The 26983-nt window shown below is 38.8% G+C and overlaps 1 protein-coding gene across 1 annotated transcript in view; it reads right to left on the reverse strand.

Moving 5' to 3' along the window:
- The window catches only part of GRM4 (glutamate metabotropic receptor 4), a 147894-nt gene extending 123327 nt beyond the window's left edge, over window positions 1–24567 (reverse strand). Inside the window, exon 1 of the mRNA XM_072422658.1 lies at window positions 24069–24567. The gene's annotated coding sequence lies outside the window, so the exon portion shown is untranslated. The remainder of the gene's footprint in view (window positions 1–24068) is intronic.
- Window positions 24568–26983: the final 2416 nt, after the last annotated feature.

Genomic DNA, 26983 nt, shown 5'->3' on the forward strand with positions numbered 1-26983 from the left:
TTCTTCCTTTCAAATGATCTCTAGATAAAACTCCTTAAACAGGCTCTTTTAGCAAAGCCAATCAAAGTTAGCTTTGGACGTATCTGGAAATAAGGTGCAAGCTTAAACTGTTCACTGGAAAAAGTAAGCTTGAAAAATTTGCTTTGCCATATTTATTATTTTTTGAAAAAAAAATTCATAAACACCATAAATATACATATGCATATATACAAATGGGTAGAGGGCCCTGAAATATGCATTGTCAGTGAATTTAATATTAATCCCTCACCCAAAGGTATATGTGTATATATACAGTATTTACATTTTAAGATCAGATCTCTGCAACACAGATATTTCATTTTTTATTGGCCAGAATTGATATACTAAGTTAATAGAGATTGCTCACTGTTCATAAATCTTTCCTTTTCTAATAAACTCCATGAGAAGGGATTTGCAGCTCTGTAAACAGCACACATTTTCGTGGTCTGGTAGATGTAACATTCTCAAGATGAATAGTATGCCACGTTTTTCATATCTGCTCCAAACACTCCCGGTTCATCTGCCACATACTTTATTATGCAGGTTTAGACAGGAGTTTCTCCCCTTTGTCTGGGGCGGGGATTACCCCTGTATACAAAAACAGATTCTCTGTTTACCCAAAAAAAAGGGGGGGGCTTTTCCAAACCCGCTTTTATATCAAGAGGCTAAACACCTTGCGATACTTATAGACTGTTGTAGACATGGGAAGCAGAAACCATGGGTGACATTGGAAGATGCGATACCTCTGGTTCCAATGGCTGGCGCAGTATAGTCTCCTTCTGATGCTCTTGCAGGTGGGCTTAGACACCTGGTAATTGGTCCCTTGTTACGCATTGTAACACATTTCAGAGTGTTGGGATACATAGTGGAGTACATATCCATCGCCCTTATCTCCCATTCTAGGCCACTCACAGTTTGAACCAGGCATCTAAGATTCTAGGTTTCGTCTTTGAAGGGAGCATGGAATCTTCCAAACCACACACTTTATACATATGTCGGAGTGGATGGCGGTTGTGGCCCTTTAGTCGGATCATTCACTTCTGACGTTAGGTACCTGGCGTTGTTTACAACTCACACACTTTTTGAGCTCTATCCCAGCTTCTGGTCAATTTGACCATCCACTGTAAAATTTAGAGTCCATCTTCAAGCCAGAGGGACTTTATCATGTGCACATCAGCTTTTATTGGTAGATTCTACCTCACAAACTCTCTCTTTTGTTACTAAATGGGAACAAGACCTTAATACAACTTTCTCTCCAGGGCAGCTTGAACAGCTCCTATAATTTGGCTTTGGCAATCAGTAACGCTTATCAGGAACTGAACTTCTTGTGGTATACGATGGTATAGAGTTCAAGATGTTCTGGCAAAAATCTATCCAAACGTAAATGCATTGTGTTGGAGATGTAAGACGGTTATTGGTGGTTTATTCCATGTGTTCTGGGAATGTCCCCTACTGGCTCCTTTTTGGTCGCAAGTGGCTGACATTATGTTTGAATTAAGAAATATACCCATCCAGAATAAACCAGAATTGCGCTATTGCACTTGTTCATGTTCTCAAAAAAAATACCACAATTTCTTACTCAAACATCCTCTCAATGCAGTGAAAGCATGTATTCCTGTCTTTTGGGAGCAAACTTTCCCTCTCACAGTGTCCCAATGGTTTAGAAGGGTAAATGAGATCATGTCTATGGAGGACTTGATAACGACACGAGATTTGCATATAATTATGCAAAATGTTCACCAGTGACCAGTCACTACATAGATTGTTTGATTTTGTGATATACATGATGTCATTTTTTTTTTTTTTGTTTGTTGTTTGTTGAGTTACTTTGTACAATATTGGCTTTTGCATTGTATGTTTTGATTGGTTGCTGAATAAAAATAAAGTTTAAAAAAATAGCCTGTGTTTTTTTGAGTAAAAGGAAAAAATGTATAGGTGTAAAGAGAAGGAGGAAGTGATGAACTTTAGATTTTGAAATGCAAAGCAATCAGACGCTCTGCCTTTTCCTAATAGCAATGCCTTCAACATTATTAGGTCTTTTTCTAATAATGCCACACTGGTAACTTTGTAGCAGAGTTTTATGGAAGGGTTTGCAGCTGTTGTTAGCTGCAATGATTATGTGGGCAGCTTCAAATTGCTTGGGTGCAGATGTAATGGATAACATATCTATCTAGTGAAGCTGATGGTTCTTTAGCTAACTCTAAATATTGCAAAAAGTCAGTCACTAAGCAGTTGGATAACAACATTTAATTTTATTTTTGCTAGCAACAAAAGGAGGATGATTCTGCTACGAATTGACGCTAGTGTGACACAAGCCTTGCTTCTTGCTCTTTATAGACACACTGAGGATTAATCTCCAATTCACAGCTGTCACCACCTAAATGGAGTCTCTTGGCTGAATAATGCCAAGACTTCAGATACACTGGGCTTCTAGCTCTTAGCTTTAAAGCAACCAACCCTGCAACTCTTTGCCATTCTATTAACCAAAGCATATTAATAATAATAATAACAAGAAGAAGAAGAAAAAGCATCACCACATGCTAGAAACATTTACAAAGCACTGATAATCACAGCGCTTTACAGGGTACATAGGTAAATCCATAAAAGTCCCTCAGAGGACCTCACAATCAAATGTCCTTACCATTGTCTAAGGCCAGTTTTGGGGGAAGCCAAAAAATCTACCAGTAGGTTCTTTAGAAATAGGAGGAGAGCCTAGCAACCACAGAGAGAACATACTAAATGCAGATAGTGTCCTGGCTCAGATTTGAACCTGGAATGCAGGAGTTGCACGGAAAGAGTGCTAGCCACTTAGCACCATACTGTTACATAAACTGTATTGTAATTACCTAACCTATCATTAAACAATGTACTAAATATATAAATGAATATTATCAATTAAACCAATATGTGAATAATGTCATGGTGAATTAAGCCTCCTTACAGAAGCTTAACCCATAAATCATGCATTGCATGAAAGAGTCTTATGAACATGTAACAAGAATATTACATATCATTCATATATTATAGCCTGTATTTTACAATTGTCAGATCTGTTTTACATGTATAGTAAAAATATAATTAAAAGAAAAACACATTCCTCCTAAATCTAAGCCAAAACCAGGAATCATCAGTGAATTCTTAAACTTTTTAACTTTGTAAATGTCATGTGGTAGAGTACAGACATGTCAGCCTCACCTTTCCAATCCCCCCTAGGACCAGATCTTATACTTGCTCTCCCTTTTCAATTTTTTTTCTTTTCCCTCTGGCACTCATTACAGATAATATTTTTTTTGTTTCGGTGCTAGGAACGGACAGCTGCAGCATCTTCCCTGTAGCCCCTGATTAGAGTCCCAGGAACTAAAGAGCGAAGTTCAGTTTACAATCTGTTTCACCCATTACACAGATGAAGATGCTGTGATAGCATTATATGAATAAAGGAGGTTTTCACTTTACAGCACAGATATATCAGGGAAGCTCTACAACAGGCAAGCGTTTGAAAGAAGGAAGGGTTGTTGGAAATAAACTCACACAGCTCAAAAAGTGGTCTACTAGGTTTATGTGTACTGTATGTGTTTTTTTTAACAGCTATGTATTCAAGACTCTTGTTTCAAATGTTAAAATTCTAATAACCTTTTCTAAAAATCAATGATTGCTAATAGAAATTAATGTCAACTAATAAACTACCTATACCTTGTGACTGTAAAAAAAACTCTTTAGAAAACAGTGTTGAGCAATGAAAAGCCAGTTCATCATGAATCTGCTATAAGTTTTTATTAGCATTATTAAAATGTGAAATATACATTTAGGTATGTAGTCTAAAGCAATAGTGAAAAATAGTATATTGTCACAAAAGGGTTACAGTCTGAAGCTGCAGCTTCCAGGAAAACCCATTGAAATTCTGTCTTTATCAGCTCTCATGGGGAAAGGATCAGAAAACTTACTGAGGGATGGGGTTTCCAATCTGAGCTAAGTGTGCTTATATCTGTATTTAGCTAGCCCATCCATTTGTCTATTTATCCAGCTTTTTACAATGTGTCTAGTTACCTGTCTCTCTTAAAAAAAAAAAAAATGTGTTTATTTGTACATTTGCACCTTTTCAAATCTCGTTACATGCTTGAAATATTATTATTAATATTATGAGTAAACTGGAATTATATAGTGCCAACATATTACGCAGTGCTGTACATTAAAAAAGGGTTGCAAATGACAGACAGATACAGACAGTGAGTAACACAGGAGGAGGAGAGGACTCTGCCCCGCAGAGCTTACAATCTAGGAGGTGGGGGAAGTAACACACAATGGGAGATATGTAATGGAGGGAAGTAGTAAGGATTTAAAATACAGAAAAAGACGGGTAGGGAAGTTTGAAAAAATGGGTTTTGAGTGCTCTTTTAGAAAGCAGGAGCAAGTCAAATAGGATGATGAAGACTTTCCAGAGAGTCAGGGCAGCTCTAGAAAATTCTTGGAGCCGTGCGTGTGAGGAGGTTATGAGTGAGGCGGTCAGTAGTAGGTTATTGGACGACCGAAGAGAGCAGTTGGGGAGTATTTTTTTACCAGGTCAGAAAGGTAAGTGGGACAAGAACTGTAGAGAGATTAGAACGCAAAGTACAGGAGCCTGAATTTGACTGTAAGGTGAAATGGAAGCCAATGAAGAGAACTACAAAGAAAGGCAGCAGAGTTTGGTGGTCTCCGGGGACAGGTAGGGGTGGATTTTTGAGATGTTTTTGATTTTGAGATTGCCAAGGCAATGGGCCTGAGGGGAAGGACGAACAACAGTGTTGTTAAACGAAATATGTCGGGAGGAGATTTGGAATTTGAGGAGGGGAAATGATGAGTTCGGTTTTATCCAAGTCTATCAGCATACAGATGATACTGTAAACCAAAGGAGGCTATGGCCCTGATTCACTAAGCAAAATTTCTTTCCTGTTGGGCAAGAGTTAACTGAGTTCAGCTCCTCTACATAGGTGCCTATATAAAGGCTTACGATGCCTGATCGGAGGAGCTGGCTGCCTGATCGGAGAATAACAAAATAATATATATTAAATATATTAATAAAAAAATTATTATATATATATATATATATATTTGTTGGGCCATTTTTGAACTATTTTGGCTTTTACATGGAAGTGTGGGTTTACATGTGTTTTGTTTGTTCCTTTTAATTTTTTTGTCATTTAGTGTAAAGTTTAGTGATGTGTTTTTTTTTTTTTTGGTTTTGATGTCTTTTTTTGTTTTATTGTGACCATTTAGCAAATGTTTCTTTTGAATAAAGTTGTTCCTAAAATGTTGTCATTTGTTTTTTGGGGGTTTGTTATGTGATCTCCTTTCCAATCTCCCAGGACACAGAGTTTAAAAAGACAATTCTGATTGTTTTTAAGCTGTTCCTTTCTCTGAATTATTTGTAAGGCTAAAAACAGCACAAATGTCTTATTAAAACTCAGTTGTTTGATGCGCATAGTTGTGCGCCAAACTTCAGGCGTGTGTAAATCATAGTTGTGCGCCACGGCGAACCTGCTACGTGTGCCTGAACTGTTTTATCAGTTGAAAAATGCACCGCACTTTTGCACAGTCCTCATTAAGGTAAGTTTGTATTTTTTTAGTGTATATTGCATGTTTTGCTTCATATGCACTCATGTATGTATAGACATGATTGCACGTAAAGCCAAACATGTATGTATGCGTTTAGAGGTGTGTACATATACAAAGAAAAAAGAAATTAGAAAAAGAAATAGGCAAAGAGGACTTTTTGGACCATATTGCTTCACATTGCAAAGATTGCCTATTTCTTCCTATGATTTCGGATATCATGGGTTTGGCTACAAGCAACATTCATGGAGGAGATTGCTTCTGGTTAAAAGAAGGAATCCACCTTTATGTGCTTCCACTACCAAGCTGAGGTGAGTAAGTCAATTATATATAGTGGGCCTAAATCTAAAATGCCATTCAAATCTGCAAAAACACCCTGAAGGGATGGAAAAGCAAGAAAATGTTTGGCACAAAGTGGATTTGGCCTTGGAACTTTGATATACTAGTACTATTTGTTTTGTGTAAACACCTAAATAATGCATACACTCCAGTATTTATGAGCATTAAGTTAAGCAACAACACAACATATGTTCATTCCTAAGTGTGCGAGACCCAGCTTGTGAGCTTGGCAATCAATGTGCTTTGATGTTGTGCTTGACAACCAGGACCTCCTTCCATCACCATCAGGTGTGTTAGAATGAGTATGCAACTCAGTGGACAAATAATTGACAGCAAGTGGAAGTGTGTTTGTATACAATAGTGCTAAGATCAGGTAGCACAGCACAATGACAACAAACCTATACCACAACTACAAATGAACACAAGAGTTGTGTTGGGACAAATCAACATGAGTGCAAATGTCAGGCTATTAAAAAAAACAAACAAAAAACTGGAACTAAATTTTTATGAGGTCACAAATGTTTGTTCACATATTTTTTTACACTCATACTATTGTGTGATGACATATTTGAAAGTGCCACTTAGTATATATCCAGCTTGATAGAAATTAGTTTGCAGTGTTGCAACCAAAAGAAAAAGTAACACGAAGTGCAACAAATGTAACTATAAATAAAGCAAGTTTGTGATGGAGTAGATTGTAACATAGAAAAGTAACACTTATAACAAAAAAAAACATCAAGCATTAAAGATTCAAACTGACCTGTAAAATGGACTGGAGATGCGCACAGAACAGGGCGCAGGTGTGCGCTAATCAATTGCTATAGCCTCACCATTGAAGTTAACATCTCCTTCTGAATCGCGCAGCTGAAAATTATTCGCCTTAATTGGTGTATTCGAGATCTTTGCAGGAAACCGGCAGGCGAGTTCACTAGAACTTGGGCCTGACTCGTGCTAATAGAGGTCGCTGACCGGCATGAACGTACGCGCGTCCAGCATACGCGCATTTCATTGATGAATCAAGGCCTATGAGTCTACTGAGTGTCATGCACAGAGAGACAGGACCACTAGGGAAGCTGCGGCTTGTATGGAGGTGGTGTGAGCCCTGGGAAGGGCCAAGGGGCAGAGTCTAAGAGTCTTGTGGGGGTGGTAGGTGCAGTGCAGAGGCCAGTGGTACTGCAGGGGACTGGACGAGGACTAGAGGTTCAGCAGGTGCACTGGAGAGGACCAGAAGCTGATCCAGAGTCTAAGCCGTAACCAAATTTTCTCCAGAGCCTCTGATGGTGAGGGTGTTGCGCTGCTGGTTACGGCCAGGTTGCGGTCCAAGGTGGGCAAGTTTGGTACAAAATCACAAGGCAGGAGGATAGTCCAGGAAAGCCAGGGTCGAGACATGCAGCAAACAAGAGAGGTCAGGTCACACGCCAGGGGTCAATTGCCAGGGATCCAGGAGACAGACACTAGTCCTGTAACTAAGCTCTGTGGAGGTCGTTGGCCACTTATGTAAGGGCTGTTTCAGTGAAACAGGCAGCTCGAAAGCCAGAATGGGTCAGGTAATCGGTGAGTCTTTTATAGACAAGGCAAGGCAAGACAAGAAGTTTGGAAACATATAGGACGGAAGAAGGGAAATAGGACGGTAGCTAGATGTTACGGAGCGGTCTAGAGAGGGCTTCTTCAAGTTAGGGAGAAAAATGACATGCTTGAAAGTGGAGGGCTAGACACCAGTAGAGAAGGAGAGGTTGAAAAGTTCAGTTAGAGTGGGGGTCAGGGTGGAGGAATGGGCACAGAGTAGATCAGAGGGAATTGGGTCAAGCAGACAAGTAGTAGCTGGAGATGATAAGAGAAGAGAGGAGACTTTGTTCATAGTAACAGGGCTGAGGGAGACTAGTGATAGTGATTTACACGTGGAACGGGTGTATATGGTTGGAGTGGCATGGTGAGCAGAGAGATTTTATCTCTAAAGTAAATGGCTATGGAAGAGAAGGTAGTTGTTAGGGAAGCGGATGTGGGGTTTAGGAGGGAGTCAATTGTTGCAAAGAGGCTGCGTGGGTTGGAAGCTTGAGAGGAAATGATAGTGAAGAAATAATTTTGCTTGGCAACAGTGAGTTCAGTGTAATTGTGTGTAAGTGTAGTATTGTAGTCTGCCTTTGTAGTCCATAAAGTCAGCACTGAGGCCAGATTTCCTCCTCTTGCGCTCAGCTCTGCAAACAGTCTTTTGTAGATGTTTGGTGTGATTGTGGGGCTAGGGTCAAATGTTAGCAGGACAGGGATAGCAGAAGGTGGCAGGGGCAACTTGTGATTTTAGAGAGAGTGGGGGTAAGGGACGTAAGGCAGTTTGAGAATACGTTGTGGTCAAGGTTATGGATATCTCTCTGTCATTGACTAGGTCTAGGATGTGGCAAAAGGGGGCAAGAATTAGTTCGGTTGAAGGTGATTAGGTTGTGATCAGAAAGGGGAAATTGCGAGTTGTCAAGGTGGGTGAGGTTGCAGAATTTGGAAAAACCAGGTCTAAAGTGTGTGGGGGTCCATTTATGTTCTGTGTGAGTCCAAAGGAGAAACATCACTAAAGACCCCTAAAAATCCTAATTTTTTATGTAAAAAAGGAAATACTTGTCATAACTATACTTTCAACATCTACTGCAAAAAAAACTGTAAATTGGAGACTTAAGAAGTGTTCACAGAAGTGTTTGTGAACAGTGGGGGTTAACTGCCCCCATGTGCTCACTTTCAACCACTAGGCATCCGGCATCATCTAACAGCGGTTTTGACAGTCATTTGCAAGAAGTTCTTGTCTGCATTTGGCAACAGTTGCATTTTTTTGCATTTGTATTTTACAGGTCCCAATCATGGATCATGGGATATCTGCTCCCTTTAAGTTGTATTACAAACTGCTATAAAATAAGTAAACACTTGTAAAGGTTTTTAACAGCAGTCCTATGCAAATCTTTGCAAGGAAATGAGTGGCAGATCTCCCTGAGGTTCTACATGAAGCTTCCTAAAAACTGCCTTCACAGGCAAAAATCTGTACAAAATGGAATTTTATCTACACCAATTTGTTTCATTGATAATCAGAGCTGAGGGGCTGCTGAGGACTGGTTGCTAACAGTGAACAGCAGCAGTTCAACATTGATCAACTGCAGATCTAAATTTAGCCTAATAGTGTATGTAAAGCAACAAATGGTTTGCAGAGAGTACGGAACAGCAAATGCCCCTCTGCTATTGGAAAAACAAAAATCCTGTTCTGGAGATGTAGCAGGTAGTAAGGGAAATTCTATTTTGGCAGTTGTTCCTGAAAAGTGTCCTTATTTAAAATTTTCTTCTGCTCACTTGTCCTGGGTACAACACATTCTAGACTTCCCATTCATTCTTCCATTTAACATGGTCACCAGGACAAATGAAAAGGTTGAATCTACCTATCAGGATCACAAGGACGTGAGGATCCTCTCTAGAGATACTTTACATTTTCTAGAGGTTCATGTGGAGTAGACAGCATTAAGAACCCTTCTATTAGTGGGGGCAGGGATGCTTAAATTACTTATGATGCCTCCTCTGGGTACTGGGAGGGTCAGGAACCAAACTCATATTTCCCCAGTTTTTGACTACTAGTCATTGAGCATAAACTTCCTAAATGTTGTACAGATTGGTAATCAAGATATGTGTGTCTTCTTAAGCACTTTTTAATGCCTGACAGCACACCTTCTGTACATCATATGCCACATAGTAGACAGCCATGGCATGGCAAAGAAAGGTTGAAAAGACCTTGCTCATGATAAAAATATTTATATAGTAGGGTAAACACACAAGCATCATATTTCATACAATCTAATATTAGTACTAATAAAGCCCATTCAACCTATTCAAGCAAAATCACAGATATAATATCAATTAAGACTTAGGCCTAAATGCACCATGTCAGGATCGCAAACATTGGAGTTGCCATTGTGGATTGTTTAAAAATGAAGGCTTCCTTACTGCTGATTCATTGCTTCACTTGTCAGGACAACTGTTATGACCATATTTATTTGTGGTTACTGACTCAAATAGAAAAAAAACAAGGTTAGAACATCCCCTTAAAAAAGGTCAGCAAATGGATTTCCTATATTTGTTGCTTATCAGTTGCATGGTCTTCTGGATTCCTCCTTTTAATACCATTTATAATAAGCATTGTTTAATATATATATATATATATATATATATATATATATATATATATATATTTGTTAAACAGCCTGGGCCTGATTAAATAAAGCTCTCCAAGGCTGGAGAGGATACATTATCATCAGTGAAACAGGGTGATCCAGCAAACCTGTAAATGATCCCTTCAAAGTAATTTGCTTTTTGCTAGCAAATGTTTTGAATTCTGAACCAGATCCATTTCAGGTTTGCTGAATCACCTAGCTTCACTGATGAAAGTATATCCTCTCCAGCCTTGGAGAGCTTTAAAAAATCAGGCCCAATGAGTGAGTATACAGAAGTGTCAGGGGCTAAAAGTATTCCTTTTATTGTGTGGCTGCTGTTAACATTTTTTGCCTGTCAGCAACAAAGAATAAACACAAATCATCCCCAATGATTTCATTTATGTCACCATGTTATTTACTATAGCATGAGCTAAAAAGCTGGCTAACCATGTAAAATCTATTTAAATAGTGGACATATTCAAGTCTTAGCAGCAGAGTGTCAATGACTGCCAAAATACCTAAAAGCTCCAACAATGTAAATCTGTCAATCATTTTATTTAAATCATTGATAATCACTCTAAAATTCAATCCATCTCTAGCTGATTTTCTTACTGGTCACCGACATTTCAAGTTATCTACAGGTGGCAAAGTCTGGGCTTCAGAAGGCCAATCATTTCTGTATGCATGTTAAAAAATCTTTTGAAATGCCTTTTTTCAAATCTTTTTTTTTTAAATATTTTTCAAAATTTTTTTGAAATATCTTTTTTAAAAACAGAAGTCCTTCATGCATTGAAATACTTTGATTTCTTTAAATACTAAAGTGTAATAGCATTTAAAATGAATCTGCAAAGCCTGGAGTTAAAAAATAGATTGCCGATAAGGTTTAATTATAAAAAAAAGCTAGCATATTAGGTTTCTTTATCTTTTTTGCCCCCACTCCCTTGACCTTTCATTATGGTCATATTGAAGTCTAAGTGGTTCCACTGTGTATGTTTGAACATTTGGATAAGAAAGCCAACCAACACGAAGTTACAGTGGACTTCAACAGTTAGGATGTGGATGAGCGGATGAATAACTTCGGCTCAAGGGATGGGAACAATGTATTTAAAGGATAAGAACATATTTGTAGTTATGTTACAAATGCCAGAGATCAGAGTTGAGAGAGGTAGCCAGCACTCTTCTCTACTACTTTCCTAATACAGGAAGGTGTACAGTTAAAAATAAAGTATACATCTCTGTGGACCCTATATTGAATATGATGTTCAAAATACTGAAAAAATGAATGTGTATGTAAACCCTGGGCTCATATTTGTTCTGTTAAACAGTCAAGCATTTTATGACAAAAAATACCTGATGATTCTGGAGGGGCATTTTGTAATCCACGTTTGGAGTGGAGAGCCTAGGATGACAATAGGTTCCCCAATGGATATTATACAGAGAGTCCTGTCACACCAGGATAGGTATTGTGTTATAAATAGGTTTACCAGGAGAAAATAAAAGGAAATATAAAGCATCCCCCACATCCAATGACCACATCTATGTTACATAGTTACATAGTAGATTAGGTTGAAATAAGACATAAGTCCATCAAGTTCAACCACTTATAAAAATAAAACATATCCCAGATATAAAACCCTATAAGACATAGTTGGTCCAGAGGAAGGCAAAAAAACCCTGGTTCAATTTGCTTCAACAGGGGAAAAAAATTCCTTCCTGATTCCATAAGGCAATCGGGTGTTCCCTGGATCAACAGTCACTTTTTTTTTAATTTAAAGCCTTAATACCCAGTTATATTCTGTGCTTCTAGAAAAACATCCAGCTTTTTCTTAAAGCAATCTATAAAAGTAGTTGAAACTACTTCCTGAGGGAGCTGATTCCAGATTTTCACAGACCTTACAGTGAAGAATCCCTTCTTTATCCGGAGCTTAAACTTCTTTTCCTCCAGACGCAAAGCGTGCCCTCTTGTTCTTTGTAATGATCCCAAAGTGAATAACTGGGAAGAGAGTTCTCTATATGAACTGTTTAAAATATTTAAAGCCCCTTAAACCTCTCTTCTCAAGGGGGAATAGATTCAGTTCAGCTAATCTCACCTCATAGCTGAGCTCCTCCATTCCTTTTATTAGTTTAGTTCCCTTCTCTGCACTCTCTCCAATTCTACAATGTCCTTTTTGTGAACTGGTGCCCAAAACTGGACTGCATATTCCAGATGTGGTCTGACCAATGCTTTGTACAGGGGCAGGATAATGTCTCCATCTCTGCAGACTATTCCTCTTTTAATACAAGAAAGTACTTTACTAGCTTTAGATTTTGCAGCTTAACATTGCATGCTGTTATTAAGTCTATGATCTACCAGAACCCCCAGATCCTTTTCCATTTCTGACTCCCCCAAAGTGTATTCCCCCAAGACAGTATGAAGCATGCATGTTGTTAGCTCCCAAGTGCATAACTTTACATGTTTCTATAATAAATGTCATTTGCCACTTGGCTGCCCAATCAAACAGTACATCCACGTCTGCTTGTAGATTATACACTGTATAGACCTAATTCCATGACATAGTTTGGTGTCATCTGCAAACAGAAATAGTAATTTTATTCCCAAACTCTATATCATTTAAAAAGATGGTAAACAGTAAAGTTCCCAACACTGAACCCTGGGGTACACTACTAATTACCTTGAACCATTCAGAGTATGAATCATTATTTACAACTCTCTGGATGCGGTCTTTAAGTTCCCTATTCATTTACAGATTGACTTTTCTAAAGCCATCGACCCTAACTTCGATATTAACCATCTATGGGGTACAGTGTCAAAAGCTTTAGCAAAGTCCAAGTATACTATATCAATCGCTACTTCAATGTCTACCTTTTTACTTACTTAAGAGAGTAAATTTGTTTGACAACTTCGGTCTTTCTTGAAGCCATGCTTATAATATTTATAATATAGTTATAATATTATTTTCTAGCAGAAACACCTCTATGTGGTTCTTTATCAAACTCTCCAACTATGGACGTTAAACTGGTCTGTAGTTACCTGGTAATGACTTTGCTCTCTTTTGAAAGATAGGAACCACATTGGCCTTACACCAATCCATCGGTATCTTGCCAGTGACTAAAGAGTCTCCAAAAATTTGAAATAATGGCTTTGAAATAACCGAGCTCAGCTCTTTGAGGGCACGTGGATGTAATCCATCAGGTCCTGGTGTTTTGTCAACCTTATACTTTCTCAGCTGTTTCTCAATAATATCAATTCTGAGCCATTGTGACTCATTTAGGGCAGTGGCATTGCTGATACGAATTTGGACTTGAGCTCTGCCATTTTCCTTTGCTAAAAAAAAGTGTTTAGTAAATCTGCCTTTTCTTTATCCCCAGTTACCAACCCAGCGACATCCTTTAAGTGGCCTACATGCTAAGTTGTAATCTTTTTGCTATTAACATATTTAAAATAGAATTGGGGGGTTTGCCTTACTTTCCTTTGCAATCTGACTTTCATTTTGAAGTTTTGCACATTTTATCTCCTTTTTACATCTTTTGTTATATTCTTTAAAGTTTTTAAATGATGGTGATCCTTCATTTTTATATTTTTGGAATGCCCTTTTCTTGTTCCTTTTGCCTTTTTTAACATCAGCTGTGAGCCACATAGGTTTTAATTTTAGCCTCTTAAACCTATTACCCATTGGAATATATTTTTCAGTGTGCTTTTGTAGAACAGACTTCCTATTTCTGTTCGGTGTTCTTTGAGGACAATATTGTCTTCCAGTGCAAGTCACAAAGAGCCGCCCTTCATAACTGAAAATTTGCTCTCTTAAAATTAAAAATGTTTTTATCTTTTCTTGTTTTTGCTTCCCGTTTACAACTTTCATTAAATAAAATCATAATATGGTCACTGCTACCCAGATTCTCTTTTATTTGCACATTTGTTATAAGCTCTGCATTGTTAGAAAGAACTAGGTCCAGCAGAGTATCATTTTTAGTTGGGGCTACTATAAACTGTACCATAAAATTATCTTGTATTAACTTCACAAATTTCCTCCCTTTTGTTGTTCCTGTAGTGCTATTTCTCCAGTCAATGTCAGGGTAGTTGAAATTTCCCATGATTAAAACACTTCTACTTTTTGCTGCTTTTTCTATCTGTGCTAGTAGTTGATTTTTTATTTCTTCCTTAGCACTGGGGGGCCTATAGCAGTCTCCAATAATTAATTGTGTGCTATTCAACCCAACATTCAACTTTACCCATAATGCCTCAACCTCATCACTTGTTCCATCAGCAATTTCTTTCTTTCACATTCACTTTTAGATCACTTCCCACATACAGACACCACCACCCTTTCGTTTGACTCTGTTTTTATGAAAGAGAGTATACCCAGGAATATTGGCAGCCCAGTCATGCGAATAACAAAGCTAGGATTCAGCAATGCCAACTAAGACATAATCCTTTTCACTCATTAAGGCTTCCAACTACCCTTTTATGTTTGCTAGACTTCTAGCATTAGTGAACAGGCTCTTTAAACCATTGCTGCTTTTACCATCATTGTTTGTCAAATTCTTTTGTTTTTCAGTACATCTAGTACTGCACAATCCAATGTTTGTAATGTCACAATGTTACAACATTGTTTGTCCAATGTTACATACATTTTTGTTCTTGGGTTCAGACAATTAGCATAGGTTAAAGAAAGTTGTGTCTAACATGATTGTTTTGACAGGAAAGGAAGTTTTATTGTGGCTGTTAGATACTGTATGTTATTAGTATGTTATGAAGTGTTGTAAATGTTTTTCTCACTACAGCACAGAGCTTGGTGTTTCAAGGACTAGGAAAGAGTATAGCTACATGGGTGAAGAAATGGTAAGTAAACTTTTTCTGATACATTGTAACATACAGTGCATAGTTGCTTTACAAGCCAATTAGTAACTTGTGGCCTATCCTAATAAAACATATATAATCCCAGGCTCTCTTGAACATTATGCAGATTGAGATCACAATAGAATGTTACATAGAGGGTTGCATACATGTGTCAGCATGACCATCCACTGTAGAGGGTGGAGAAGAAAAAGATTACCCTTCTTATCAAACTAAAGGTAAGAAATCTAATGAAATAAAGGTGATGCGAGCGGCTATAGTAAATTCCGGGGGTGATGCCAGCGGGAAATCGCCACTGGCATCAACCCTGGAATTTACTATTGGTGATCGCATCCGCAGTTAGATGTTATGCCCCACGCAGAAATGCACCGAGCAGCGGTGTGGCCGGGACCCGGGCGGCATTTAAAAGCACATTACTCAGTAATCTGCTTTTAAATTTCCCACCCGGCCACGCCCCCCGACAGACAGGCGCCCTGGCATCACGGCGGGATCGTCCGATCGCCACTGGAGCGCGGGCCAGAGGTAACGTGGGCTCTCAAAGTTACTCCAAATGTCACTCGGGTTTACCTCTTTCTTTAACGCCGCTAGGGGGGTTAAATCAGGCCCACTGTCTCCGTCTGCTTAGTAGTATTGCAAATGGTTGTGCCCTGGGTTGACAGTAATGGACAGTGTCTCCTTAAAAACAGTTAGTTGCCAAGCATCTGCAAAAGTGTAAGACCTACCATGACATACATAAGAACTTGGCTAATGAGAAGTAGTAGCTAGTATAGTGATGTGTTTCTTTGACTATTCTCATTAAGTAAAGTGTAGAATCAGCCTAATCACACAGTAAAAAAATGACTGCAATAATGAGTGCTTATTTTTACACCTATGATATTCCCAATCAGTCAGATTTCAGTAAAACTAGGGATGGATTCAGGCCATTTATGACCACATGTGCTGTGTTCTCTAAGGCCATATCTGCTACCTAGGTCTGACTAACTAAATTCAACCAATCCCCATGGGATAAGAATTTATTACAGGGAGTTGTAAACCTACAAGAATTGAGAATTAGGTGATTGCATTGAAATAGGCACTAGTAGCAGAATCTTTTTTTACAGAAATAGAAATAAGGCACATTTAACCTGTAGAACATGAGAACTACAAAAAAAAATGTATTTAATCGGTAAAAATGTAAACAATATAATAACAAAACACACTATAGTTTACTTTTATAGTATAAAAAAAGCAGCAGCAATGTACCAGATGGATTATAACAGGCACAGTCATTTATTACACTGTACAACAACGATTTTGCTACTGGGAACAACACATGTGATTTAAATGATATCGAGTGTGCTGATTCCAAAGCTGAATCAGAATTTGCCTATCATGTACAGATTTTAAGTTATAGGCATGCTATAACTGTTCAAATGGACGGTAATTGGGTAATGTATTTTTACATGGGAACATTATAACAGTTGCAGCCACCACTCTGCCTACTGCCGCCTCAGCTGAATCACGTCCTCCGGTGGCCTGCATGTTCCAGCAGCGGCTGGGCATGCCTGGGCAAGTCAGTGAGCTGACGTCAGAAATATAGGTATATAGGGTGAGATGGACCAAGGGCTTCACTCTAGTGCAAAACCATCCTATTGGAAAGCACAGCTAGGCCTTACTGGGTCTGTTTTGAGGTAAAGATGAGTAGACGCAGCTTTTGCTACATTTGTGGCAAATATACGCTGTGTGATCAACGCAAGAACCTAACCAAGAGGGTGAGATTTGCTAACAAGTATTACTTTGAATGTGAAATTGGAGATCAGGATAAAAGCTGGGCACCTCATATCTGCTCTTAGGTCTGTTACATTGGCCTAACACAATGGTTGAATAGGAAAAGAAATAAAATGCTTTTTGCTTCGCCTATGGTTTGGTGTGAGCCAAAAGGCCATCACTCGGACTGCTACTTCTGTATGAGTAAAATTGCTGGGTTTTCGAAGAAAACTAAGTCAAATATCGTCTATCGTGATTGTGAATCTGCTCTGAAGCCAGTGCTACATGATGCAGAGAATCCAGTGCCAGTCCCTCCTACATCTGTTACTGTTACTGACAGTGACCTGTCTGATGAGGAACAGAGGAGGATGATGTTGAAGGTAATGAATGTTATGAATGCCAATTTGAAGAGGGTAAGCCACATTTTTTAAGCAAATCTAATTTAGATGATTTAGTAAGGGACCTGTCTTTGTCAAAAGAGAAGTCTGAGTTGTTAGCCTCCATATTAAAGAACTAGATTTTGCTACAAAAGGGAACAACATCTTCACAATTTCGTGATCGTCACACAAAGTTCGCAGGTAATACTAGCGTTGGTCAATATCCCAATATTCCATTCGACAGCTATTCGATCGTGTAGGGCGATATTATTTGGATGATCGAACGTCAAATTCGAACATCATTAAAGTCAATAGGGGGAAAATTTGTGTTATTTTTCAGGACTGTGTAGAACTGCAAGAGCAATCAGGGGAGCAGAGCTGACTGCTCTGCTCCCCTGATTGCTCTTGCAGCCCTTTTCTAGTTGTACAGTTAGGTCCATAAATATCTGGACAGAGACAACTTTTTTCTAATTTTAGTCCTGTTCATTACCACAATAATTTTAAATGAAACAACTCAAATGCAGTTGAACTGCAGACTTTCAGCTTTAATTCAGTGAGTTGAAAAAAAAAGATTGCATAAAAATGTGAGGAACTAAAGCCTTTTTTAACACAATCACTTCATTTCAGGGGCTCAAAAGAAAATTGGTCAATTCAAAAAGCTGAAAATAAAATGTTAATTTCTATTACTTGGTTGAAAACCCTTTGCTGGGAATGACAGCCTGTAGTCTTGAACTCACGGACATCACCAGATGCTGGGTTTCCTCCTTTTTAATGCTCTGCCAGGCCTTTACTGCAGCCCCTTTCAGTTTCTGTTTGTTTGTGGGTCTTTCTGTCCGAAGTTTAGTCTTCACAAGTGAAATGCATGCTCAATTGGGTTCAGATCAGGTGACTGACTTGGCTGTTCAAAAATATTCCACTTCTTTGCTTTATTAAACTCCTGGGTTGCTTTGGCTGTATGTTTTGTGTCATTGTCCATCTGTATTATGAAACACCTCCCAATCAATTTGACTGCATTTAGCTGGATTTGAGCAGACAGTATGTCTCTGAACACCTTAGAATTAATTTGGCTGCTTCTGTCCTTTGTCACATCATTGATAAACATTAGTGTTGCAGTGCCATTGGCAGGCATGCACACCCAAGCCATCACACTGCCTCCGCCATGTTTTACAGATGATGTGGTATGCTTTGGATCATGAGATGTTCCATGCCTTCTCCGTACTTTTTTCTTGCCATCATTCTGGTAAAGGTTGATCTTGGTTTCATCTGTTCAAAGAATGTTTTTCCAGAACTGTGTTGGCCTGTTATTAAATGTTTTTGAGCAAAGTCCAATCTAACCTTTCTATTCTTGAGGCTTATGAGTGGCTTGCACCTTGCAGTGCACCTTCTGTATTTACTTTCATGCAGTCTTCTCTTTATGGTAGACTTGGATATTGATACACCTACTTCCTGAAGGGTGTTGTTCACTTGGTTGGCTTTTGTGAAGGGGTTTCTCTTCACCATGGAAATGATTCTGCGATCATCCACCACTGTTGTCTACCGTGGACGTCCAGGTCTTTTGGCATTGCTGAGTTCACCAGTGCTTTGTTTCTTTCTAATGATGTACCAAACTGTAGATTTTGCCACTCCTATGATTGTAGCAATTTCTCAGATGGGCTTTTTTCTGTTTTTGCAGCTTAAGGATGGTTTGTTATATGATGTCTGTGTTGTCTGTTCACAGCAAAATCTTCCACATAAAAGCCCCCCCCCCCCCCCCTCAAATCAACTCCAGGCCTTTTATCTGCTTAACTGATAGTGACATAACGAAGAAATTGCCAACACCAGCCCATGAAATAGCCCTTGAGTCAATTGTCCAATTACTTTTGAGCCCCTGAAATGAAGTGATTGTGTAAATTTGTATGCAATCTTTTTGTTCAACCCACTGATTTAAAGCTGAAAGTCTGCAGTTCAACTGCATCTGAGTTGTTTCATTTAAAATTAATTGTGGTAATGTACAGAACCAAAATTAGAAAAAAGTCTAAATATTTATGGACCTAACTGTATGTGTTCTTAAATGTAGTTTCTCCATCCAAGAACACAGGAGTCCTGTGTTCCTGGATAGAGAAACTCTATCCAGGAATAGGGATGAGCAAGAATGCTTCTGGCATTCTCACGAAAATGTCCTTGAACTTCCGATGGTTCCAGGAAATTTCGTCGAACCGATTTCGCGAAACCATCGGAAGATCGAGGAAATTATACCAGGAGGTTTCACAGGGGATTCACAGGATTCCCTGGGAATCCTCCTGTTTGCAATCCCCGGGCACTAGAGGTTAATTAACCTCTAGTGCCAGGGATCGCACACTGTTGGAACACTGTGTAACAGTCTTGATGACAGTAACCATTACAATTGTACAGTTACAGTGAAAGAATGGCCACCCAGACCTGAACACACTGTTGGCCAGTACAACCTGAAGCATAATCACTCATTGATCCACAGAAAGTTTACCTTCCGCCACTTCACATTAAACTTGGATTCATTAAATACTTTGTTGTTGCAATGTATCGTGTTGGTATGTGTTTTCAGTATCTGAAGGACACGTTTGGAAAAGTTATAACAGATGCTAAACTAAAAGCAGGCATTTTTGTTGGTCCCCAAATTCGCAATTGGATGCGTGATGCCACATTAAGAGACAAACTCAACCCACTTGAACTTGCTGCTTGGGATTCATTTGTGCTAGTTGCACAAAACTTTTTGGGAAACCAGCTAGCTGAAAACCATGCTGAACTTGTGAACAACATGCTAACAGCATGCCATCAACTTGGCTGCCGAATCTCACTTAAAATTAAGTTCTTACACTCCCATCTGGACTTCTTCTCACAAAATGTGGGTGATGTGCGTGATGAACAGGGGGAGAGGTTCCACCAGGACATTTCTGCTATGGAAACAAAATATCAAGACCTGTGCAACCCCAGCATGATGGACGAGTACTGCTGGTTTCTGCAATGGGGTAAAGCGGAGAGACACAAACACAAAAGCAAGTGCCTGAAACACTTCTGAAGTGTACATGTGTGTTGAACAAGGACTCAAGTACATTATGTGTATTTGTATATAATGTTGCAACATAAAACTAAGTTTTTGTAATGTCATGGAACTATGAGGCAAAAGTTAGTTATGTATAGAGATTACATAGTAACTGCGGAACAAGGGAATGTAGCTAATCGTGTCTATATGCGTAAATAACTTAAGATCTGATGTCGTAGGCAGAATAAAACTTCAGATTTGAATTCAGGGCACTTGATTTAGTATAGGACACATAGATAGGTTTGTATAGGATTAGACCAAAAAGTAGACAATATTTACTGTTTTGTGATGTAGTTACTTTAGCTATTTATGCAGATAACACATAATTATGTAGAATTAGTAAACCTCAGTAGAATAGTGACATATCCCAGAAGGGTCCTGACAACATTTAAAATTGGTTGTTAAATAAGAGATGAAGTTCATTGCTGATAAAACTAATGTTATACAGATAGGTCATGGTAATAGCCATACATTTTATATTACTCACTTGTACATCAACATTTAAAATATCAAGCACAGTTCTAAGCATAACACAGGAAGGAAGAGCAGGAAGGAAGGGCATAGCAGATTTGGAAAGAGAGCAAAAAGACAGCTAAAATATTCATAGAGGTGCAAGTTCTTACATACAAAAAAGGTTAGAAAAAATGTTCTTGTTCAGTATGACCCAAAAGTTTACCCAGAGGTAATCTAAATATTATAAAAAAATACATCCAAGAACAATATGAGTGTTTGGCAATTTATTGTTATACTTTAATAACTACAAAAGTGAAGGATATATCAACTAAACAGGTTGAGAGTTTATTTTATCATTGGTGGTAGAAAGGCTTCTTTTCAGTACAGAAGTTAAGCTAAAGAGTACCCTAGAGCAGCTTTTCTTGACCTTTTAAACACAGGGGAACTCTTGAAGTAACTTTCAGGTCTTAGGGAACCACTGCTATAATTACTATTTCCAGTACATTAGTAGTGTAGTCAGTGGGAAGCATTCCTCTTACAATAAAGGGCGGGTGGAAAGAATGTTTCCCCCAACAAATAGCCAAAAAATCAAGGGTGTCAATTAAAGTGGCCTGAGAGGCACAAATAGCTCATTGCTCACGGAACCCCTAGCGACCTCCAGAGCAGCCTTTCTCAAATTTTTAACACTGGGGAACACCTAAGAGCATTTTCAGGACTTCAGGGAATCCCTGGAATAATTTTTATTTCCAGAGCTCATAGTAACTAGCACGGTGGTCAATAGGAATAATGGTATTGTTGGCCAATTGCAAGAATATCACCCTTACAAATAGTCAAAATAGACAAACTGACCTAAAAGTTGCAACCTACTCACTGCTCAGGAAACCTTTGAAGAAACCCTGGTTGAGAAACACTGTGCTAAAGCATACGGTAGTAATGGCAGTCATTAACAAATAAATTAAAAAAGGATTGATGTTGTTTCTTACATCTATTGTAGTTATAATTAGGGAATTGTACATTTTGGAATCTTTTGATTTGATTGTCTTTGAAGGGTAAAAAAAGAATTGTTTTTCTTCTTTAAGAAAACCTTGGTCTGTATGCAATATAATGCTAAAATCAGTTTGGTTCAAAATACTACCCTATTCAGCATAGGATAGAATTGATAACTCCAAACACATCTATATGATAGCAAATGTATCAATGTAGCTTGAAGTACTGCAATTAGCAGCCATCACTCAAATTGATTACTATCAACTAATCAATATGGCAAAATTGTGTAAACAATTTTAATTAGTCATTGGGTTTCTATAAAAACAGATAATGTACAAAGACAGAATATATACAAAATATTGATACACTGTATACATTTATTCTCTAGGTATGATAGATTGTTTGGAGGGTTGCTTGTTGATGGTAATTGCCATTTACCTATTGTTTTACAATGTAAAACAAATCTATCAGTATGAATGTATCTCAGTAATCTGTAGTCCAGGGGTCATACTACTGAGCGGCTGAGGCAAATATAGTGATATGAAATGCAGAGGCAAACATAGTGATATGGAATGCAGCAAAAAACACAGTTGGGAAGGAGAAATGCTCCCAGAATGCAATCTGTGCACATTTGCATTCTTTTCCCGTACTCTTCAATAAACACAGCTTGTGTGTATGTACACATAAGCACATCAAAAACTGGTATCCTTCATAATCGGTAGTCAGAAGATCAGTCTGGTGTACACTGGAAAAGAAACAGCAATAGCTCAGTGTGTCCCTGTAATCTGCTTTAAATAGTGTAAAATGCCATATAGTTTAGCAATATAAACTAGTAGCAAATATATAAAATAATTCAAATCTTCTGTTACAGGAAATCTGCATCTTGGGTTTATAGTATACATGAAGCTTTAACCAATAGAGCCTGAGCATGGTTCAATATTTTACACTAAAAGGTCCATTCTACACTTTGTTAACCAGAAAAGCATGCCAATGCAATGTTCACCATATGTGAATCAACAATGCTTAAATTACCTCCAGCAATCTTAAGCAAAGGACATTGTTTACCATAATATAGAACCCCATGTTTCAGTAACTGATATTATACCTAATAATTCATAACAAAAAAACTGATATATATATATATATATATATATATACAGAGTAATTTTAGGGTTTAGGCACATTATTGTAGCCTTTTTTTGCTGTTAGTAGTGCTAGAAAACACTGTAAAAGATATCCAGGTATCCTGGAATGTTGCACTTCTTCAAACTATATTCTGTGTATTTGATCGCTTCTATGCACCAGACCAGTTCTAATGCAGGTACAATTTCAATAAAGTATTAACCTGGAGAGTGGTATGGAAATTAATAATAAGTGGATCCCCCTTGGGGTATTGTTACCCTTCTCCCTTTTACACTCTTGCCCCCCTCCCACAAACTAAAATGAATTTTTAATTACCCTCTATATTTCAGTGGTTGTAAATCTTTTTAAATCTACTGCAAGAGAGAAGACTGATTTTAATCAAGACTTCTTGCTGCCAACCACAGACTGAAGCAGTCTGCCCTAAAGATGTTAAATGGGTGCAATTCAGAGGAGCAGATGAAAATATTTAACGCACAGGAAAACATAGTAGGGGTGGGGGAGGTATTGAAGATAAGAGAAGAGGGAGAGCTACACCAGAAGCTAGGGAGAGAGTAAAGAAAATGAGCATAGAGTGCATGGGGTGAATATGATACTTCAATGGCTTAAAGGTATGAGGAACAAAGGTAAAGATACTGAGAAAACGATGAAGTAAGGATAAAGATAGGTACTCTAATAGTAGATTACTAAAGGCAGTTGTTACAGACTAAAATGCAAAAAAGGTGGTAATCACTGAGAAAACTGAAAGTGCCTAGGAGACTGGTAGTGGAGGAAAATGTATTAGATTGCTTGCAAAATGAGTGCAGGGACACTCAAATGTAAATGGCCACATTTAGACTAGACAGACAAAAGGAAGTAACAGGGGGTGAGATAGGGATAAAAAAGCAACGGCAGAAAAATGATAGACAAGCCAACAGAGGAACATCAATTGGCTAAATGCTTGCCATCCAATCCAACATACTAAAGACACTTGCAGAGAAGATAGAAGCTGTGCTCCACATTGAGCTACATAACATTAAGCATATCTGCATTTTCTAGGCTCATAGCAAAGCTCACGCAGCTCTTGAGAATTGAAGGAAATCTCATGGTTTATATCCCTTCTCACTTTCATTGTTCTCTCTCCTCTTTTCCTCAGTTTTCAGGTTGTATATAGCTCCTGATAATAGAATATGAACCGAAGGATTTTTTCTTGCAATGTACATAGTTGGCAGATGAAATACTCCCTTAGGGATAGTTAACCCACAAGCAGGTAGGCTAGCACTGACCCTGATGAAACCAAACCTTCCAATATGAGGTAACAGAAGGAAGAGGCATGCCTTTGGGCACAGATAACTTACCAGACAGGAGTCTTCAGTGGTCATCTTCTGAAGAAGGGGGAGGAGGTGATGATGGTGATGGAGTTCCCCCTTTCCTGCAGCAGTTAGGGGTTTTCTACGTAATCAGGAAGTGTTAGGATGCATAGTGGTACATAGAGGTCCAAAGCCACAGTTTGTAGTGCCCAGGGATCAGAAATGAATTTCTTTCCCTAATGAAACACACAGACGATACAAGGGACGCTAGCAGAATGCCGTGGGTGGAAGGAGCTTTCCACCAAGTGGTCCTGAAAGAAGATGCACTGATGCTCTCCAATAGAAGCAGTGCTGGAATGACCATCGGTGCTACAAATATATTGCTTTGAAGCCTACTTTCATGTGCACACTTAAACCCATGTTAGATGAGATGTGGGGGCTCCTGCACAGGTCTTCTCCTGCTCCCCCACCCCCCAGGAGAAAAAGGTCTACAAACCAATACTGCTCCTTCTGTGATCTGGAGGCACCCACCCTTCCTCTCCTCCTCTAAGAAGGCAGGTCCGATAGATTCCTGTACTCTTAACAACCGCCCTGTGTCACCCCCTCCTTGTCCAGTGCTCCTGCTCTACCTCTTTGATTGGATTAAGGGACCGAGCTAGTGACCTGTCCCAGCTTGATGCTGCTGCTGCCAAATTCTTGCTGCCCTGTATTCATCCGACTGCCAGGATGGCAGCAATTCAAACGCTATGCCAGAATGAAAGTGAGTTTGGAGAAAAGAGGAAATCAGCACCCCCTACACACACTACGGTAGCATTATCCAGGCTGGGTGTTCTTTCTGTACGTTGAGTTTGTCACATCACATCACAGAGCGCAGCTGCTGCTGGTGTCACCTGCAGTCAGTGCGTGTCACATGAACAATTTCTGTACAAGTGACAGACGGATCAGGACCACTGAGAGCTGGGTCACAGCCTTCACACAGCTGAAGGGGGGGGGGGCTACAGATACAGATATTGGTCCTCCTGGGAGAGAGAGAGAGAACAGCAACATCACAGACAAGGAGCTTGGTGTATGATGCATAAAATGGGGTCGGTCTGTGTGCACGTGGGCTAGGGGGATGATAAAGCTTAATTTATATCATATATGCCATTTTATGGGTAGGGTTTCCATTCCATTATTACACCTTTTAATATTAGCACCAGATGTGCAGCCTGCCACTATAGCAGACACACCTTAACCTGCCCCAGCACCTCTATGAAAAGGAGGCTTTATGACTCAAATATATCTCCAACCAAGAAGAGGATCACTGATGCAGAGGTATGTAAAAAAAGCTATGGCATGCAGGAAATGCCAGCGCTTTGTCGGAGCTACTTATGGCACAGCCAATACCTATATAGCACTCACTGCTGTAGGAGCAGCTGGCATGGGTTCCACATGGTGATGAAAGACAGACAAAGCAGAATCAGTATCTTTTTGAGGTGGCCTCCAGATTGACTCCTGTGGTGATCTTCTGTTGGGGAAAGCCCGAATCTTGGTGCCTCAATTTTTACTGTCCCGAAAATACGTTTCTCTAGCCTGGCCCCAATCTCAGGTGGACCAAATCCAGGAATTTGCTAAGCAGACTCTGACTAGGCCCTACGGTGGACCTCTGTGTGGTCCCGAAGGTGTGCAGCACAAAGCCGCCGCAGTATTACCATTCTCACACACTGCATAGGTCTCCCGTTTGCACGCTCTCCGCTTTGCACAGTTGTCCCCAAGTTTTTATACAATCTTCTCAGCCAACCCCACTAAGCACGGAGTCTTTAATGATTGGCTGAGAGGGAGAAAAACATTCTTTGTTTGGGATTGGTTCTTTTTACGTACATTTTCATTCATCAAAAGATTTTAGGCATATTACTTAGGCAAGTGAAATATCACGCTGTAATGAATAATTCACTTAATTTATTGAATGATGAGTCCTGTTTATTTAGCCATCAGTTGTGTATTTTTTTTTTTTTTTGCAAAGCGAATTTTAATTGCATTCACTCCTTAGCAGAGTGATCATTCACTATGCTATGTTTACAGCCTAAACAGCTTCAGAATATGTGTTTTTAATTTTGCTTTTAGCCTAGATTCAGATTTAGGGTATGTTTAGACTTGGGTTGATGTTGTTATACAGTTACCACTTCTTCACACTCCTGAAGCCTGTGTTCAGGTAAGACTCTACATATAAACTAAATATATAGTCTGTTTATAAAATAGAGAATCTGACATTCCCTCAAACACTCCTTGGTGGGAATCATTTGCCATTGAAACACATGGACCTAGAAGATTCCCATGTGGGAATTTTTGAGGGAAAGTCTGATCCCCTGTTTTATAAATAAACGCCATGAAACACTATGGGCTCAAGTACTGCTCATTAAATATTCAAACACATGTTCTTTGATAATGTGCATAGTGGTGTAGGCAGCCAATGTTTCAGCAGTTGGGATACACACAGGAACTGCAATTTCTGCCACCAGTCTGGAAAAGGCTTATTTTTTGGTCAATAACACACATGCTGACAGCTTAACTCCATGAACAGTCCACTGTTAAATAATTCTTAAGGCCCACCTGAACCCAAAATTGACAAGACAAATTCTAATAGACATCAGGTTGAAAATGAATACAAACAGTGTATAGATGCAAAAAAAGTTTAATACCCATTTTATGTCTCAAATGATAGAAGCTAAATGGTGGACAGAATAAACATTTTATGGCCCAAACGTTTTTGAGCACTGCACTGCTATCTCTTTTACAATGATTTCTATTTGTTTTCAGAATATTACAATACAATGGGAAAAAGGAAAATACAGGCTAAAGGTAATGAAGAAATATAAAAATATATACAATGAAAGGATAAAAAAGTGAAAAATGTACAAAGAGACTAGTAACCGAGATTATCAAAAAGCATTTATAATAACACCAGGAATCCACAATTTTTATTA

Source organism: Pyxicephalus adspersus, chromosome 1 (genome assembly GCF_032062135.1).
Source record: "Pyxicephalus adspersus chromosome 1, UCB_Pads_2.0, whole genome shotgun sequence".
Lineage (NCBI taxonomy): Eukaryota > Metazoa > Chordata > Amphibia > Anura > Pyxicephalidae > Pyxicephalus > Pyxicephalus adspersus.